This window comes from Venturia canescens, chromosome 7 (assembly GCF_019457755.1).
Source record: "Venturia canescens isolate UGA chromosome 7, ASM1945775v1, whole genome shotgun sequence".
In the NCBI taxonomy this organism is placed as follows: Eukaryota; Metazoa; Arthropoda; class Insecta; order Hymenoptera; family Ichneumonidae; genus Venturia; species Venturia canescens.
The window spans coordinates 7,790,997-7,811,620 of record NC_057427.1 but is presented as its reverse complement, the minus strand read 5'-3'; the positions used below and the strand labels follow the sequence as shown (position 1 = coordinate 7,811,620).

Below are 20,624 nucleotides of genomic sequence, written 5' to 3'. Positions count from 1 at the left end.
CGGATGCATGTGCGTTTTTATTGTAGCCGGTCGAGATGCCGATCTCTCGCTGAGGCAATAGCAACGACGTTTCGGATCCATTTTTATCTCGCTCTTTCGATCGATTCGAAAACTTCTAGCATTGTTAGAACGAGTTTCCTTTTTTCGTTTGACAGCAACGAAAATCCATTCAAGAGTTTGCGTGCTCATGAAAAACTGCGCAAATATTTTGAAATATTCAAAATTGAAGAATCTCTGCGAGGCGGAGTGACGCTCTCGGTCCTAGTCACGTTTTTCCAACGATTCAGTAAAACAGGAAAAATGAGATTAAGGAGAAATACGAAAGAATCGTTTGGGACGAACGATAAGAAATTCCGATCGGACGTGCCACCTCGCGACGCGCTTTCCCAATCAGCGGCAATTCACAGATTACACGCGTCGAAAAAATTGGTGAAATTTTTGTAAATCGATCAGCTCCCAAGAAAGTCTCAGTCTCAGTGCTCGTTTGCGCGAGATTCTTTCGCGCATAATAACGAATTCGATAAACGTTTGTCGAGTGTCGAGTATACGATAAAAATAAATTTCAAAACAATTCCAAGGGAATTGTCCTCCGAAGGATCGAGTAAACGGTCGTGGTTAACAGAATAAAAAAAACTCACAAAAACGAGCTTTGCAAAAAAGTTCCTAAAAATCGAAGAGTCGTCGAAGCGTCCCAAAAATCCTGGGGATCGATCTCCAAATGTTCGATCCACAGTAAAAAAACCGAATTTCAAATAAACCAAAAACAGTCCAACGGTTGAAACTAAAATAGAAATTTCGTTTGTCGCAACCACCAAAAATTCCACGAAGCATCGAAGCTGCCAAGCCCGGAGACACTGGAAGGAGGTAAACGGACGATTGTCGAGAAGGAAGCAACCGAGCGGAACATAATCTCGAGAGTTTTCGTCCACGGAAGTTACCCGGAACCCGAGTACTTGGAAGAGAGTCGTGAAAGCAAGCGAGCAGGCGATCGAGAGGAGAGAGAAGCACGACACCAAGCGGGGAGTTTCGTATGCACCCGCGTCGTGGCCCCAATAAATATTCATCTGCGTTAACTCGCCCACACGCATAAATCCACGTGTACAAAGGAGAGACTTGCACGTACACGGAGAGAGGGACGGCGTAAAGGCTTTCGTCTTAGGATCTATAGCCATTAACTCTTTCTGGCCTGCGGGGCCAAGAGTCTCGATAAATCACTGTGCGAGTACGTCCCGGAGCCCGGTGAATGCGCCGTTCGCTCGCTCGGTAACTGGGTGCATGCATGCGCGAGTAAATCGAGGATCGTAAAGTCCTTTTTCCTTTGGCATATCTCCCAGACAATGCACTTTAATTTATAATAAGCATTTATAAGCATAAATTTGAGTGGATTGCGAACGTTTGTATCTGTAGGTAGTTATCAGGCGATGACCCAGCGTTCAGAGGTCGTTTAATAGCCTGTGACACGAGAGCCTTCGACGAGAGCGTAGCAGTAAATAAATTTCAGTGGAACGAAAGCTTCGTGCAGGGGAATAATGGTCTCTTGGGGGGGGGGGGGGGGGGGGGGGGGGATGAGTTCGAACGTCGTTGGAACGTCGTGAGTCTCGCGGTACGAGTCCAGGAATCGTAACGGAGGTGAAAGATTTCGTGGAACAATAAACGAGGGTGTATCGTTGACGAAATTTTCTTTGCACTTTGTTCGCCAGTGGCCTTGATTCAGGGTGCGTTGAAAGACAGTAAACGAGTGGCTAATGCGCGCCAAGAATATTCCGATAACTTCGTATTTCCTTCGAATTCAAGTCTGTCGATAAACGCGACGCGTATAAATCCTGATAACCAGTTTTAAGCGAAGCAATAAAACTTATCGGCGCGCGGGGAGTGCGTGCATTAGTTTGAGAGGCTTTGAAAACCGTGGGAAACGAGCCGAAATAGTACTAAATAAATTCGACATTATCGGACGTGGGAGTGTTGAAATACCACGTTGGCGAAAATACGGGACGAAGCTTTTAACGAAATAACTCGCGTGCTTCAGTGCCAGATGACGCACACGAGCCTGCGCGAGCGCGAAGACTCAAAAGTGCAAGGCATTTAAAGCGCACCTTATCTCGGGGCTTCGAACGGAATAAAATGCAAAGGGCATTCCGTTCGGACGAAATTCTACCGAATTGCGAACAGAAATTGACATTTCTTCGGGAAAATTTCAATTCCGATCGGTATTGACGGGAAAAGTGGGGAAAAAAAAGCCACGAGTTCGTCCTCGTGCCACTTTTTTGCTTGTGTAACGATGCGACGAATTATTTTCAACGCAATTATGCGACGAAGACGTAAAAAAACGTGCTCGAGTATTCTCGGTATTATCTCGACGTCGCCAATAACTTGGCTTCGAGTTATTTCCATTTTTTTCAATATCTTCGCCTATCCTGTCACGAGCTGTCACTTTTTTCGTTGTTTATTCAACTCACTGCGCGTTCATTTTCCTCGAGCGGGATTCGTGTCAAGGTTATTTTCACACGAACGTTCTTTTGCGCGGGAGTGACATTCCACTTGGTTCAGAAAAATGAATATTAATTAGTGTGCACATGCACGCATACTCGACGGGAATAGAAGACAATTTTATTTCTTTCGTGGAAGAAAATCACTTAAAATAACGCCCTCCACGAGCACTTGGAAATTTATCTTTCTTGGAATTCAAACTTTTTATCATTTCCACTTTGTTGTTATTTTTTAGTGTTCTTCCACTTATCCGCTACCGTTAATTCTTTCGTAACGTCGCATTATTTTTTTCCCATGGCGCATCTCAATACGAAATGGAGAAAATGACGTTGGACTATTTTTCCTTTCGTTTTCAACGCTTCGAAGAATTTAGCCAAGCTATTTATCCGCGTGTCAATCATTCCAATATTGGCCTTCGATAGTCCATCAATTATTCACGCATTATTTCTCCTTCCTCACGACACTTTGACACTTATCGAATAGTACGAAGCTTCAGAACCGTTTTTTCTCGCTTTATTTCGTAATATCTCATAAACCATCGATTTACCAATAATTAATCAATCATTTGATTAATCACTCCGTTCGAGGATTTCAAAATGTTTTTTACCCGTCATCACGTGGGCACGAGGTCGCTGCCCACGCTCAAGTTTCTTTCCTGCCGATCTATTTTTCCGAGAATTAGACTTTCCGCCCGCTTTTTCTGCCGGACGTAAAGCGTCTCCCCTCTCTTTTTCTCGAAACGTCGAACGTCAGGAGGAAACCTGGAATTGCCAGAGGAGGGTTATTTCTCTCGGGGGCCTGGAGTGTCATTTAACGTTAAAGGACTGAAAGGACAGGCATCGAGTTCGCAAGATTTGATCCAGGCACGTCGGAGGGATTTGTTGGCTCGGTGCAGTCCAAGAATTCTCGCTCTCTTCCTTTCGCAGAGCAGGCGAGCACGAGCGAGAGAGTAGAACTGTTCGGTCAGAGGGACAAGAATCTCGTCGGTCTTCGAGTCCGTTTCCTCTCATTTTAAAAAGGACCGTCCCCGCTACCTGTGTACGCCGTATTCTGAGCAACAATTATCCGGAAGAGAAACGCAGTGAAAGAAAAGTAGAGAAGGAAAAGAGGGGGGAAAATAAAGGGAGATTGTTTCTCGGTGGCTTTTCGCGGTCGAATCGAGCCGAGACCCCGCCAGGACTTGAGGACGCTGCTGAAATCCTGCCTCTCTCCCCTTCTCTTTCTTTCCTTCGTACACTCTCTAGCTCCTCTTCGAGCCATAGGAATGCGAAGGAAGACCAAACGGCCGAAGAGTTCTTCGTTTCTTTCACCGCGGCCTGCGGAGATCGCCCGTCTCTTACTGGGACGAGGAAGCAACCGCGAGGCACTCTCGACTCGAGAGAGAGACGGAAATAGAAAAAAATAAAAGGGGAAGGAGAAAGAGAGCGCGGCGAGAGACCGAGAGAGAGCGCGCTCGAGAATCGAGTGGGAGAATCCGAGGAATCTCACAATCGACTTGCGTTTCCATTTTCCAGAAGAGAGAGAAAGTCCGTTCTCGGGAATGCTTTGTATTTTCATCACGGAATATATTTATATATATATATATATATTTTGACATTTATTTCTTTTATACATTTAACTCGAGGGAATCACGCGTTTGTGAGATTGAATTTTGTATCGTCGATACGCGGTGGATTTAAAAAACGAAATAATCGAGTTTTTCTCGTTAATTCGTTATTATTGTCAGCGAGGAATTCAGATTCCTCGGAGAGTAAATATTTTCAAGAAAATCTCACGAGTTCGATCGCCTCGTGATTTCGAATCGGCGAACCTCGGACAACAATCCCCTCGTTGACACTGAGAAAATACGAGAATCTCAAAACCACGTTTATCTCGAATTGTGATAGGGTAATTTGATTGCGAGAGCCTCGGAGGTTTAATCGTCTGAATATGTGTGCTCATTTATCGTGATTAATACGGGAGCCGTGTGATCTCCGAAGTCAATCGATTAATCGAAATAAGTGATCAGGATGAACCGGGAGGCGTTCGCGAGGTATGTAAATGAAGCTCACCTTCGTATCTCTTTCGACGAGTTCAATGGAGAACTGAATATATAAAATACTGTTTGCACAAATCACACTGATTTTTAATCCTTTCGGTTGGGATGCACTGAATTCGTTTGTCCTCGATTATTATGTTGGGAAAAATACTTTCTATTTATTTCCGAAGAGTAGATGAAGCTTTTAAAAAATTCGAATAACTCAATGCAGAAACACGAATTTATCGACCCCGATCGTAAGTTCTCTTTAAGCCGTTAACACGTAACGAAACTTTGATTTTTTTGTTTTCGATATCACGAGCGAAAACGCGAAAGTCGTCGCGAATTTTTGACGTGTTGGGAACGCCAAATCAGTCTCTCACCGCTTAGGAAAAGCTGTGCACGTCGCGGAACGTTTCCAACGAGACTGAGGCTAAAACGACTCGCCAGGAGTGAATGAATCTATAATTGTATACGAGAAACAAAATCCACGCGTCAGAGCGAGCGAGAGAGCGCGCGAAATACTGCGGGTCGTGTGCGAGCGCGAAGGCGAAGGTACGAGGATCGGCCGGGAGAGGGACGGTGGGGGAACGGAGCGAGCGCACCGACGCGCAAGAGTGGGGAGGAAAGAGAGAGAGCTGACGAGGATAGAGCAGCGGCGACTACCGAAATCCGACTCAGTAGACCGCGTGCGCTGCGGGCGGGCGGAGAGAACGGGGGACTGAAGTGGGGAGCTGAGGGGAGGGGAAAATCGTGGAAGTCGACGTGCGCTGATCGCGACGTAACGGAGAAGAGAAGAGACACGAGAGTTTGAGGCTAGCGCGCAGGTGTGTGCACTTTTGTTGTCCCCTCCGTGTGTGTTCGAGGGAATGGAGCAACCGAGAATTTTGAAGATTCGCGAGAATACTTTTTCTTCGACTTGGTACTCGTTTTTTTTTTGTACACTTTTTCGTACAGCGGCGCATAAAACTCGACCGTTTCAACTCCTTCCGCTCCGCGTCGGACTCGTTTTTCCACGGAACATATTTACTAATGATTATTTACTTCGAAATGATTTATTGAATAGAGAAATTTTCAGAGCGCGACGAGAATTTAGCGGATAAACGCGATCCGTGGCACAGAAAAATGGGCAAAGAGGTTTTCAGTTCTGTGTATAAGTAATGCTGGTTTTTCAATCGAAATGGCTAGGCCTCCAGGAAAAGAAGAAAAAACACGACATGCACGCAACCTCGTACTAACTAGTTTAATAAAACGCCTCGCTGCGCAATACCTGAGAATATAGAAAATTCGAAAACCAGTCGATTCACACGAAATTTTTTTATGTTCCTCCCGCACCAGTTTCTCGTGCACGAACTTTTTCTTTTACAAAATTGCCAAAAGGGTTGAGATATCTGCGAAAGGTTCGTTCTAGACGACCTTCGAAAAATGTACAAAAGCATAAAAACTGCATTTTATTTCATCCTTCCAAACACTTGTCAGTGACGCGTTATATTCGTTATTCGTTAAAATTGTGTGCGTGTGTCAATAATATTCCAACAATAGCGATATTACACTGCCGAGAGAAGAAACGAGATTCTTAGATTTTTTTGATTGCTAACGGGAAAAAACGTTTTTTAATCTCGCCACAGTATGTCAGATAAAAAAGTGAGGGAAAACGATAATTTGCCATTTCCAGGCAGTGCGGTAAAGCAATGAAAGAAAAAAGCGAGTGGAAGTTGGAAAAAGAGCGCGAGAGAGATAAAAAACGGAGAGTTGATGGTTAACGACAGCGCGTAGATTTCCCGGTATTTCATTCGTTCATTTCTCGGTCGTGTCTAATTATAGATCGACCCGAGCGATGATCGCCACTGGAAAGAATCCTGGCGAGAACTGTGACGAGCGTGTGTGCGCGGCGCAGTGGATATGCGTTAATTTTCAGCAGACATCGAACGTGCTAAATATATGAGCACGCGAATATAAACGTAGGTATCATAACAGATGTAGTAATACGCCCACGCAACTCACCACCGAAGCCCTGATTTCTCGAGCAAATATTCTCCTTCGCGTTTATCTCCTTTCACAACCTTATCGAAAAGATACGTTGTTTTTTCCCTCTCGATTCGAGCCGAGCACATGATTTTTCCGAACGAGTTTCGACCGAGTTTTCGAGGAAAAAAAGCGTGCGTAAACACACGAACGAATTCCAGCGATTTTTTATTCCACTTCCGACCTCTTTCCCCATTCAGTCTTTTCATTTGATTTTTTACACCGAACACAACGATTTTCTCGTTTATTTGTTTTTTACTACCGATTTTTTTCCTCATTCAACATCTTCATTGATTTACCGAGAAATCCGAATTTCGATGTTGCCAACACGTGCTTTTCGGGAACCCGGAATTTCACGCTTCCAAGCCCGTTCGAGCCACGAGAACGCGGGGCTTTTTATTACTCGATGTTTATCTTCGCAGTTTGAGCTCGATTTTTCATTCACCTCGTTCCCATTTCGAGCACGTGTTTAACCTTCAAAAAATACGTGAGAATCGATCGCGCGTACTTCCTTTCGCACTCTCGAGATTGGCTTCTCCTTTTCATTTGTTTTCTTCATTGTTTGGTAAACCGCTCTCGAAACAGTTGGAAACCGTTGAGTGGAAAAAAAGAGAGTCTACCGGCCGCTTTTCGCTGCCCTTTTCGCTCTTGTGACGCGTCGCGAACGCCCATCCCCCCCTCAGTTTTCTTTTCCTTTCTTTTTTCTTCTCTCCGGCTACGGTGTCCGCAAAGATCGCACGTAAATTACGATTCTCCCCTGTTCCTTTCTCCGGCCGTTCTCTTTCGTGCTGTTAATCCACACACTCGTGCATAAGCGCATTCGGATTTATCGCGATCGGGTGAGACGAACAGATGCGAGAGCCGATTAAACGCGGTTGTGAGAAAATCATGAAATTCTTGCAGCCATTTTTTCCGGTAGGGCGACAAATATTTGTCGAATATTCTCGATATTTTCAGTGACGGTGGTTCGTGGACGCACGTAGAAAAGGATTCTCGGGGGCCTCGAGAAAAGAGCCCTCGGAAAGGCCAGTTCCGAAAAAACGGCTCGGTTCTCAGAATTCTTCGCGAGAATTCTAGCGCCCGGCTCATTTGTTTCGTCGAATCTCAACCGTTTCGTGGGAAAAGGGTGTTTTCGTAAATATCACGAAATTAGATAACGCTTCCGCACTTCGCGGTATTGTCTCATCTCGATGAGCGTGCACAGAATTATTTCTCATCCAATCAACAATTGCGTATATTTTTCATAGTTTCCACGAGATTTCGAGTGTCAATATTTCAGCGAATGAGAGTTTTGACACCCGACCACGTGCCGATTCCTCAAAAATATTACGAATTCACCTAGTCTCATAAACAAACGTCAAATAAATAAATAAAAATATGCAAAAAAACAGCGTACGTCGAGCAAAATGTCAGCCTCCTTCTGAGAAAAACTGACGCAAAAAGGGGGGAAAAAACGTAATTAATTATTTTCTTCTGTACGTCGCGACATAATTTTTTCCACAGTGTTCCATTTTTTCCCGGTCTTCGCTGTAAATATACGGTACAGCAAGCCTCAAGAGTACACGCCAATAACGGCTACGCGACCGTTCTAAGAAACTTTTATGACCCCGCCAGACAATGAAGCTCAGCTCGTAATATAATAATTTCGTGCACGAGTTTATATACACAAATACGTGTCTCTCTCTCTCTCTCTCTTCCTCGCTCCACACATATGTGGCATAAAAATGTGTATCGCGGCACGTAAACCACGTAACAGAAAAAAATGCATGGAGCGCGATAAAAAGACTGGTGATTTGCATGAGATAATAAGAGCCATTGAAGAAAAAACAAGGAAAAATTAACAATTACGATACTGATGAAAAATGATGAGGAAGGAGAATGAATAAAAGGACTATAAAAAGCTGAATGGATTTTGTAACGAAAATATTAAAAACACGAGTCGATAAAATGGAGAATTTCGAATTATGCCAGGCGGTGGTAATAGCTGTTTCGAAAAACTTGGGAACCCTTCGCGAGAAATGCTTCGCGAGTGCGTCAACTGTCAATGGAAAAGGAAAGCAAAGTTGGTTTTTTTTCTAAGAATCGAATAAAATTCGAGGTCGAAAGAGTCGAGCCGCCTTTGTTTTTCTTCGTCGGAGGAGTTACAGTCGAAAAAGCGAGGAATCGGGGACACGAAAAAAATGAGCGGAATCCAAGGGTGACCTTGCGCCGCAGGGGCGTGGGGAAATGAAGATTGGATGAAAAGGATTTCGAGAAAAAAATAAAAGGCGCTCGTCCTTTGAAGCGAGAGGCCCTTCGGCGTAATTTTTCAATACTTCTTTTGTTTATTTCGCCTCTTCGTTTGGAGTGTGTTATTGGAGAAATGAATAAGTGGCACTTCACCTGTGGAGAGAGCGCGTTTCATGCAGACGCGCGCCCAGCACAGCGTTGAAGGGAAGAAAATCTCGTTGAGCTCGCGCGAGAGCCAGACGAATAATAAAAGTGAGTCGTTTCGCGCTCGCGGGGCGAGGGGCCGCGGAGAAAGGTCGAAAACGAGACGAGAGGAAAGAAGAGCTTCTCCCCGCCGGAGAAAGAGCGCGCAACGGACGACGAGGAATAAAACGAGAAGAAATATCGAGGAATAATGCTGTATGTGCAAAAGAAAAAACGCGGAGACGCATGGAAGAGAGAAATGAAACGAAAAGGGAGGAGAAAAAAGAGACTCTTACGCTCGCGGACGCCCGTTCGCTCGCTCCAACGCGATTACCCCCGGCGAGCAGGGTTGCGCCGAACGAATGCGAGAGAGGGAGAGGACGGAGGGCGAGGGAAGGAAGAACGGCCAGCGAGCAACGATTCTCGGAATAGGTGTTCCCGCATGGCTGATCGAGACTCGAAACTGCACTCGACTCGGAACTCTCCCCCCGTCCTCGCCCCTTTCTCCCTTCCCTTAATGCCTGCATGTCGAATATCCAACTGAAAAGAGTGTTTTGATTGTCCCGAGTGCTCCCAGGGACGAGGTGATTTTTTCGAAGGGCGATTTTCAACCTCCGGCTAACGTTTCACATGTGCGAACGATATCCAGGCATGAAATTCGCGGCCGCGCATTCGTTGCGAACAAAAATCAACGTTTTTACAATTTCATTTTCATTCCCTCTTCAGGATACTTCTTTTTACCAGACAAAGTTAAAAACTATTTTCATCATAAATTTCTCAGCAAAAAACAATCTCGAGCTAATTTTATGACGGATTGCGATAAAGCCGATCGGCCCTCTCCCGATTTTTTATGGATTCATAAAGTCCCGTCTCGTTTCACGGAACTCACACCCGCCGGAGTTATCGCGAAATAAAGTGTTCTTGATGAACTTTCGAGCGAGCATAAACGTCCCGCTTACACCGTGACGAATCGAGATTAAATCGACGAGAATTTTCCCAACTTATAGAGATTCGTGAATTCCAGTTTTCATTCACAAGCCAACGGTTTATGGGGGAATCGCGAAATTGTGTGTTTACGACCAATTATTGTGAAAGGAAAACATCCTCGAGAGATCCGGCGGCTCGCGTCAACGCTCGCACTCGCATGTATATTTATGAGCAGCAATTCCGGAAGCTCTTCGATCCTCGAGGTTTCTTTACTTATCCGAATAATTATAAATATCGAGATAAATCTCGATGCCTCGGAGATATGTAAATGTTGGCGCTCACCGTTTCAGCGCTCTCGCACAGCTCTCGTGATTCGTTCGAAAGATATTTCGTTTTGCTATCTACGCGCGCACCACTGACGTCTCGTCCTCGCGATGCCGGCCGCTCAATTCAGCGCCGACTATTTTTCTCTTCCAACGATTTTCGGAAGCTTTATTCTCATTCAAATTTCAACATTTATTAACCAACTGCTCAATTTACTATCGGAACAATGTGCAAGATACTTTTCGAGCGTCATTGAATCGAGAGAAATTTTATGATAGTTTGAAAAGTGCGTTTTCGAGCTCGATTAATACGCGGAGAGAATGACATTTGAAATATTACCGTCCAGCAACGACGGTGCGGTACGAGCTGCGATTCGTGACATTATTGTGGAAAAGAAATTGAATTTTCCCATAATAAATAATACTCGTTGTTCACAGTAGAAACTTTAACCCAAATATTAAGTAAATTTTGTCTTTTCTTTTGTTTTCTTCATTCTTTTTATGCGCTCAGCCCTCTGCTCAAGTGTGCAACACCGTTTGACGTGCGTGTGCACCGTAAAATTAACTGAGCCGTTTGTAGATTCCAGTACGCGCACCGTAAATTTCACTATCTGCAATATTTACTATTGCAAACCTGAAAATTCCGCGAAATATTGAATTCACGCCCTTTAATTATCTCCGTGTGGAAAAAAATATTGAAAAAATGTTTGTACCGTAATTTATCGAGTCTGTCGCAATTATTTTCGAAATCTTTTTCCCTTTGTTGCAACACAATTTGACGCGACGCGAGGCTATCGCACGGGGAAAATACACGAATCTGTGTGTAACATCAGTTCGTTTATGTGCGCGGATCCCTGTGAAAGGGAGATAGGGACGAAAGAATAAAGGGAAAGAGAGAGAGAGAGGAGAGAGAGATGGGTGCTTCCTGGAAGTGAGAGCTCGAACATCTCTCGCTGGGAGGATCGTGTGCGGAGCCCATAGGCGTGGCCCACACGCTTCGTCTACACGCTCTTCATTTTTTTATTCCCTTATTTCGTGTCTCGTGCTTCACTGCGCCATTTTTCGTTTCTCCACACCGCGTGTCTTTGTGTTTTCGATTATTTTGCTGTGAAATTGAAGTTGCGTGCCTCGCGCAGCAATCTTTACTACGGACTGTCAACGGAAACTTTATTGCTGGAAATTCGAGGACGTCGAAAAAATACAATTATCCGAGCCCTTCCTCCGAGTGTGCAGCGCACACGGCTCTGGTTCTCATACGTGAAAAATTGATGTAAAAAAATAAAACGAAATTCGATATTTCTTTGCAATTTTTGAGCTTTTTGAGCTCGAGGGTTTGCCGGTTTATTAAAATTTGAATTCCGCATAATCAGAAACACGATTCGGTTTCACGTTTACCTCGCGCGCGTCACTTTCCTCCGCCGTTTCGTTTACCATTCACGATTCTCGTGTTTTTTTACTTTCCGTTTTCGTCATCAACGCATATTCATCCGTTTCTCCGTTCCACCTTCGATCTCGAGCTCTCGCAATTTCGAGGGTTTCCCTTCGCCCCCCGCCCCTCGCCGCCGGAAACGCGTTTGTGTTCCTCCCCGGACAATCGTAATGTGCGTTTCCAAACATGATGAATGTGTCCGTGCACGCCGCCCCGCTCGAAAGAAACGGATGGACGGAGCCGAGGAAGCCGCGGGCTACGAAAACTTTTGCATAAATCTACCCACCGCTCTATTCTTGCCTCATTCAAATTTGTAGTTCAATAAAACAAAAATGAAGAAAAGGGAGAAAAAACGGTTGAAAAAACATCGGGCGAGTTCCGCTCGCCAGCTGCGCCCCTTTTTCTCCGAAGTTTTATCTCCCTTTCTTTCTCCCTCAATTCTGACAGTCGAGCGATAAACGAACGACAGGTTGGGAGGGAAAAAAGTGAGATTTTTCGACAGGGAAATTGGCCAACGTTTCTGAGGGATTCGCTCGACTTTTATATTCAATATTTTCACAAGAAAGTCCGGCAATTCCGAGAAGAATCGAGCGGACTAATAATTTCGGGAAAAGACTCGACGCTGCGATTTTTCTCGTTGATTTTGTGTTCGGTAGCACTCGCGGCGTACGAAATCAAAGTCCGAAGTTTCGAGAGGATAAAAATGTTGTAGAATTTGCGTGAAATTCTTTCCAACACGCAAAAATTCGTCGGGTCGATGCAGCGCGTATCTTATCGCAGAATAAACGCGTTTAATGCGTGTCGCAAAGGCCGTTTCTAGAGAAAAATACGAATTCGCGAGAATTATCAAATCGCCTCGAGTTCGAAGAAGAGCGAGAGCTTTTCAGGAACGCGGCATGCTAATTTATCGACTGAACTGTGCAATCACGCTGTCGCGATATCGCTCCGCCACAATATTTTTCCTTCGTTTTTTTTTTTTTTTTCATTTTTAATCATTATCTCCACCATTTTCGAGGTGGTTTCTCTCTGTCAATCCGAGACGAAAATTAGCCCCGGGAGAGAAATGCCCGCGAGAAATATTTATAGTGTCGCGTGTACCGGCGCGTCGCGACGCCCGGCCTCGTTCGTTGACCTTTCGTTCTGGGGGCTCTTTTCTAACGTTTTATATGCATCGATTAGCCAGCAGCGAGCTTCCGTCCTCACGCGTCTTCCGATCGGCCAAGCAATCAATCACTTCGTTACACGCTTCGTTACAAAATTTTTGTTTATTCACGTAAAGCCACTTTGTAAACGTAATTTTATCATTTCACACACTATTTTCAACACGAATTTACCACCCGAGGCAACTCAAGCTCTCGCCGTTTTTTTTTTTTTCGAAAAATATCGAAGAAAACCACCCGCAAATGAACTTCATTATCGCCCCTTAATAAAGTCTCATGCCGAAGAGAAGTTTCGGCACAGTTCGACCTCGTTGGACCCCCTTCAAGGCGACGAATTCATTGCTTCATCGAAATTGAATTTTCGACTCGAAAAAAGTTCCGACGACGCGAGGTCATTGACAGTAATACCACGAAATGGACACTAAAGCACGTGAATACGAGCTATACCGCCGATATATCCATTACGTATAGATATACAGGCATAAACAAATATAAACATACGCAGGCATCGAGGCTTATAGACATAGCGGTGGGTATAACGGTGGTGTACCAAGGCGAGTTCAATATCTCGGTGAATTCATGGAAATGGACTAAGGACTAGGCTGATATCGATTGCAGCTCGTTCCACTTCCATTGCACGCTCCCGAAGCCAAGGTCCTTTCCGTAGCACGCGAGCCATTATTTTTTTCCCCTCTGCCCGTTGCCCCTACTGGCGTAACGCTGCAACTCACTTGTCTGACATCCAAGTTCTCTTTTACATTCCATTCGGGAAATAATAACGGAAAAAGTAGCAAAGGACGCGACGCGGGGAGCGGGCTCGGTTTCGGGGCCAAAATCCCCGTTCGCGATGCAAATTCACACACGGGTGTTTCAATCCTTCCTTTTTTCGAAAACGAAACAGAACGGCTGGACGCAAAATTGGACGGTATTCAGTACCGACTTGACGCACGCTCACCGCCTGTTAACTACGCATTTTTTTATGTACTACGATTTTTTATACCATTCTCGTACACACGTGTTTACTTATCGGAAGTCGTCACGTGACCGCTCCTTGCGAGAGACAATGTCAGCGGCCTCTTTTTATATGGACGCGTTTCACTTGCACGGTTTTTCGATTCAGCTCGAATTTTTGCGGCACTTGACACGAAAATTTGGTCCGATACCTACCGATCTGACAGTTTTAAGTATTTTATCGAATAAAAAAGGCTTTTCGGATTGTGTCTTTTGGAGAGATTACGATGATTTGCGACTATTGATTTTGATCGATCGCAGATATTTCGAGGACCGATTGAAAAATAATTTAAAAAATTTCTCAACTGACTGCTCACGGGATGCTGGATATTTACTAACCTTCAACTTTAATGTCGGTGATGTCAAAATGTATTGTTGTTCAGCATCAGTACGTCATGACGTTGAGAACACCCGAAGAATTCACGATGCGCTGCCACTGAATATGAATCATATTTTTTTATCTATGCTCGACGTAATCGATGGAAATCAACACGCAAATTCACAAGGAGTAACGAAGCAAATAAACGAACGTTTCGCAATGAAAATTACGTAGAAATTAGAGCGAGACGGAAAACCGAGGGAGACGAGGAGGCTTAGGGCGTGAGACGGAGACGATCGCCGTTCCGTTGTTTTGTTTTTTCTCTCGCTCTCTTTCTCCCTCGCACTGTTCGGTGCGACGAATCGCACACATTGAAAAACACACAATTATTATTTTCGTCACTACTCTCTTCGCGGTATTTTAACGAACGGCTTAAACCACATTTTTAACACTTACTTTTATTTATTTAAAGCGTTAAAAAAATAAGGAGAGCTTGGACTATCGCGTAGCGTCCAATGCCTCGCTTGCTCAGCCGAGAAAGCTGAGGGACGTGCCAGCGTGCCTCCAGTGACGGGGGCCCTGCGCGCACAACATCGAAGTACTCGCGTCGTGCGACTATCTCCGTGCAGATGGCGCTCAACGTCAATGCAAGCGCCTCTGATTTAACGCGGGAAATTCATAGAAACGAAGACCGAAAATATCGAATAAAAATGAATTTTAAGGACGCAATTAAATATGTCTAAGGGGATTACGAGCACCAGCAGTTTGTTCCGTAATACGAAGACGAAGAAACATTTCTCGCTACTTATTGCCCGTTTTCAACCGAAATTTCCTCAACACTCGCGCCATTTTATTTGTTCCTCATTGACTCCCGAGTCAATGTCGTAACCAAATACTTGAAGATCAAAATGGTGATCTAATTTGTAACAGTCATAACGGGAATTTCCCTCCGCCGTATTTCGATAAAAATGATCGGGAATCGATGATTCTAACCTCAAATCGCTAACCGAATTTCTTCAGATTTTCGTCGTAACACCAGTGACCGTAATTTTGAAAAAAAAACTTCACGTTTCATAATTTTTTCAACATTTCGAAATAAGCGACGCGTAAAATTCGACGTACGGATGGATCAGCAGTAATAAAAAAGCGAAAAATCGTGAGTGACGCAGTCGTTTAGAGATTTCACGTGCTTGTTCTCGTATCGAGTCAATCCTCGGAATTGATTAATTTAATGAAAAACGTGCCTTGAGGGGCGCACAAAAGTTGCCGCTATTACAAATCGACAAATTTCTCGGAATTGTTTCTTATCGGAACATCCGACGTTATCACTCACTTTAAAAAAGATAAAATAAAAAAACAGCATGGAGTGGAAAAAAAACAAACATTTGTCCGGTTTTGTTCCGGTTGTTGACTCGGCGTTGATTTCGACGCCAGTTACATTCAATGAGCGCGACATGCATCTCCGAATCCACTTAAAATTCGTCGCACGTTCAAATGTCCGTACGAAACATTGAAAATTCAATTCCATTTTATTTTTATTTCCGACTATACTTTTCAAACAACTCAACGGAAAAGAACGTTCCATTTTATTCGAGCAATTGCACACTCGTCCCCGGAACGGATGTGAACCAAGATTCTCGCGAAATGTTATTGCAACGCATTGAATATGCGTGTAGATTCTCACATACCGGGTGTCACATTGGCGATTATTCTGAGATTTCAACTTGAGAACTCGAGGGGAAAAAGAAAACAGTAAAATCGACGTTAGATTTATCAGAATTTGACAGATCAGGAACTATCGTTCGAGTCAACAAATTTCAGAGGACAATAAAATGTCCGAACACTGACGCTCGTTTCTTTCTTTTGGCACAGCAATAGAAAATCAATCGTATTTGAATTTATTTCATGATTTACTGACGTCCCAAATGTATGAAGGTGAAAAAACGAGGGGAAATAGATCGACGACTCGACCCAATGTTTCCTGGTCAGTTTCGAAGGATTCGTTCACTTTTTGTTACGTTTTTTTTTTATCCCGAGACACCCGATACACAAATAAACGTACACACTTAACGAGCCTCGTACATGGAAGAAATTGCATACGCACCTGCGTCACACACAACGATTCGCTCGCTCCTTCCTCGACCACCCGAGACAACATCCGTTCGTTCGTCTCTTCGCTCTCTTTCTATCATTCTTTTTATCATTATTTCTCGTTTTTTTAATCATATTTTTTCTTCCGCGAAACAATTTGTCGGGTAGAACACATGCCATCTTGATATTACGTGATCATGTTGCGATGTCCGGCGTATATATAACTGCCACCCCAATCCGACGAATGAATGAACTTAAATTGATACTCTCGCGTCCGGTTCTCCAGGGAAATTAATGAGATCGAGAAAGAAGTACTAAAAATTGTCTTATTTTCTCGAATTCGTTGGCTTTTTTTTTAGTCCCAGAAATTCCACTTGCGAATTACGATGATTCGTTCTTACGATGATTATCTGTTTTTTTAGCGATCTTATTCGTTTTTAGGTTAGGTTTGGTCGTTGGTGCTGCCGGTGCTGCCCTCTGTGTTTCGTATTTTTGTCGTCGAATTATCAACAATGTTCTTTGACATTCTTTGTTTCTTTTCAATCGGTTCTCATTTTTCTAGACGATCAACACACGAATAACAGCTCTTATATAAATTTGTCGAGCGGTCGAGCGATCACGAAATGGTCACGAGCAGGTCAAACGAGATACGGAAGTTTTGAAAAAAGTCTCCGAAAATCACGGGGAATGTCGACGGTTGGAAAAACGCGAATGAGAACATCTTTCGGTGAGTCACACGAAAAATATTCGATTCAAGGAACGAAATTAAAAAGAACATAACCTCAAATTCGCAAAAATTCTTCCCACTGTGCCACTGTCGTGCCACGCGAGTGGGGACAGAGTCTCCGAGGCCGGAAGTAATCAAATGTTATTTCGTAACGTATCTCCCCATCGAGCAATCGCATTGTTTCGTTTGAAGAGTGGAACAATATCGCTACGAAAGGGGAAAAAGAGAAACCCGAAAACAGGCGCATAATTGTTTACGAGGAAATAGCAGGAGGTCCGCGATCACTTTTCGTTCTCTCAAATCCCCCTCCCTTTTCAGCGGTTTTGCTCAACGACAATTTTCTCCCTCGATCTTAGCGCGCTTTGAACGCCGACAGAAGCATCGCACGAATCTCGGTCCCCCGTGACTCATCGTTGGGACCTACAAAACAAATAAAACTTCAAGAATTTTATTGATTTTCGAGTTCGACGTGCCCGAAAATAGTAGAAAAATGGAACGTTGCTCGTCACAAACGTAAACGTCGATCGATAACAAAAAATTGACAGCCGTCAAAATTTTGAGGTTAGTAAAAAGTGGTTCCGAGCAACGAATCAATTGCGGAACAACCGTCCAATAAAAAAAGCAGTCAAAACGTATTCATCACGTTATTTAATATCATCTTACCACAATATCTTTTCGAACTAAATAAAAATGATTCATCGCCCATTTTCTACGTTCGCGACAGAAGTTTGATAGGCAAATTGTCCTCGTCGTTTCGTCCCTGCGATTTTCCATCCGAGATGTCGGCCATCTCGGGCAATCTGGAGGATCGAGAGCAAAAGGCAAAATATCCCCGAGCTTCCCGACACACTAAATTGCATTCGCAGATGTTCCCCAACCGTGTCGTCGGCCCCCTTCCCCCTCCCCAGCCCTCCTCTCTTCTCTCTTTTTTTCAACGCGTTTCTATATACGAGTTCGGAACGAACGCTCTCTTCATATGTGCCATGTCTATAATACCAAGAAAGACTTTCTGAGAAGCCTCTCCTCGCTTCCATAAATAGCATCGACTCTCTCCTCCCTCCCTTCTCTCTCGCTTCGCCCCTTTGTACCCTCCAACGAACGAAGCAACGAACGTAGGAGGTTTCGGTGTGAGAGCAGATCAGCGAGACACGCGCTACCTGGAATCCTCTGTCCTATAAAATTTGCCATACACCAATATATACGTTTTATATACATCCACGTACCTTCGTATGGGACCTTTCAATTCGAATTTTTCGTAGCTTCGCATAGACCCAAATTTCCGGTAAATCTAAACTGTCATTTCACATGAAAAACTCTCCGGTTGAGACAATAATTTATTTTTTTTTTAATAACAATTATACACAAAATTTCCGTTGAGTTACTCAACATTTTCCAGTTGAGTCGATCGCTCCGCTCTTCGTGTTTCGTCATCCGTTATTGAAGCTTCCAATTCCTTTGACAATTTATCATTTCTCATGGAGGACGATCGAACGAATTTTTGGCTCAATCATAAAACTTATCTAGCTCGACTTACCGAGTTCATTGAAATGAGGAAAAAATAAAACAGCTTCGATCATTTGGATTACATGAATCGTTTTTAATCTATTACATCAATTCTCATTGATTTAATAATCTTATTTAAAAAAATAAAACAAATAAAACAATGATAATTAAAATGATAAAAAATTCATTCTTCCAGAACGACTCGATCCAGATCGACACCGTTTTCTCAGCGAATCACTCTCGGGACGTTCGTCCAGTCCCATTCGATTCAACGCACGTGGAGCGAGGGCCCTCAGCGCGGAGACCGAGATATTTGAATACCGAAGATTTTTATCTCAGAAAAAATCTTTTCACGAGTCAACTCCAGCGTGAAAGGAAGCTCGGACTCCGGAGTTTTCGCTTCGCTCGGAATGCCCCGTACATATAATTGTGTATACATATAAAGCCGCATACGTATATCCGTATAATTGTAGATGGAGCCTTTTGGCGCGTGCTCGACCAACTCAATTGAGTCATCCGTGCACACGGCGTGCAAAAGAAGGAGATCGCCTAGCTTCTATAGATATGAGTGTAAATTTATGTGAGCTACATGTGTATAGGTCGGCGGTGAAAAATTTTTTCTGCAATCCCGGCGACTCGGAGTCTCCCGAATCGCTGACACGATTTTCCCTGACGTCAGACACACGAGCAGAAGTGAACGCCTCGAGGGGTGCGCGAACTCCGATGACTCGTTTTCCAAGATTAACATTTCGAATTCTTCATATTTACGGATCGGTGGAAACTCGGATTCTGGACGAGCTCGTTTCGCAAGAGGAAGCAACCGATTCGCTCACTAAATATTTTTCACTGGAAGCCTTCCAGGAAAACCAAATTCCGGGAATAAATACACGTTAATGATGATGATTCAGGTCGGTTTAATTGATCCTTAATTGATCTTACGCTTCACAGAAATTCGTTACGCGGAAAAGCCAATGTTGCGGTGCTTACGTTCGAGTTGTTTGAGAACAAAAATTCACCTGTTTCGAAACGACGAAGATTTTTTTGTTTTAAATACTATTTCGATTGCAGGGTCCATCGAGAAGTTTCTACCGATGATTCTCGTCGGTTTGGGTTCAGCGAAATCGATTTTTCAAAGTACCGATAGCGGCGACAATGAAATCTTCGTTTTGTCAGTTTTTACTCTCAAATGAAAGTCGCTATTGAGCTATTAGCGATAATAATTGGTATCGATTTAACGAGCTGAGCTCGAATGCTCAACCGCCAACCTTCCGAAGAGCGCGCGTGCGCGATAAAACCATTTTCCTGTTAATTCGATAAGAGTTTCGATGGAAATCGATAAGAGCTCGAGGGATTGAGCGAGAGTTGTCAATTGTCATGATTTTTTATTGCTCCTTCCAACTGCGAGGCCCGACGAGCCATTAGCAGGAAGTGTTCGAGCCATGGTGCACGATCCACAGGCTCTCGACCGAGGGAATAAAACCGTCAGAAGACTCGAGGGAAACCTGTGACAGGGAAAAGGAAATCAGGCGGTTGAGAAGTTGACAGTCGCCTTGATTCCTCCCGTGAATCATTTTCATCACGATTTTATCTTCTCCGTACATTTTCTTTGTTTTATCGCTCGTCGAACCGATTCTTATCGATTTTTATGAAGCTTTTCCCTCTCATTTTTACCCAATTTCGTTCTAAAGAATCTTAAGTTCTGATAAGTACTTCACAAAGTGTAATTAATCGTCAGAGTCCCTCGCTCGTTTCGAGGAACTCAATCGTTGTCCACCTCCATTTACGATTCCGATATTCAGTTTTTCTCATCACGATTTCTTCCCTCCTTCCACGTCATGGAGCTCAGAACAAATGGAAAGAAAGATAATGACTGGAAACTTTCGAACGAATATGAAAGTACAACGAAAAATGGAATTTTCATCGTCGCGTCAATAAATCTGACTCACTGAACTTTCAAAGGATGTGTCTCCTCGAAATATCGACGACTAGTTTCGTCGGGTACTCCACTTGAAAAATTCATCGATATTATGCACAAATTTCCTGTAAAAAAGGTCGATTTCAACGCAAAAATCCCCGTCCTTAAGGTAGACGATTTTATGGGTGTCTAAATTGGGTCGATTTTTACTTCCTAATTAAATATATTATCACTCTGAACTAATGTCAGAGTTATTAATTCAACATTGTAAACGAATA

General features: G+C 43.7%; 1 protein-coding gene and 1 long non-coding RNA gene across 3 annotated transcripts in view; one reads left to right on the top strand and one right to left on the bottom strand.

The window, feature by feature from the left end:
- Positions 1-14,674, bottom strand: part of LOC122413703 (uncharacterized) — a 24,323-nt gene extending 9,649 nt beyond the window's left edge. Inside the window, exon 1 of one of the 2 annotated variants that reach the window (XM_043424219.1) lies at positions 14,131-14,674. The gene's annotated coding sequence lies outside the window, so the exon portion shown is untranslated. Of the gene's footprint in view, positions 1-4,538; positions 5,016-14,130 lie in introns of those variants that run through there. The other variant, XM_043424218.1, reaches the window with a different exon arrangement.
- Positions 5,203-20,624, top strand: LOC122413709 (uncharacterized). The gene is made up of 4 exons (XR_006261604.1): positions 5,203-5,331; positions 16,764-16,928; positions 18,628-19,339; positions 19,500-20,624. It is a non-coding gene; the product is annotated as an uncharacterized lncRNA (long non-coding RNA).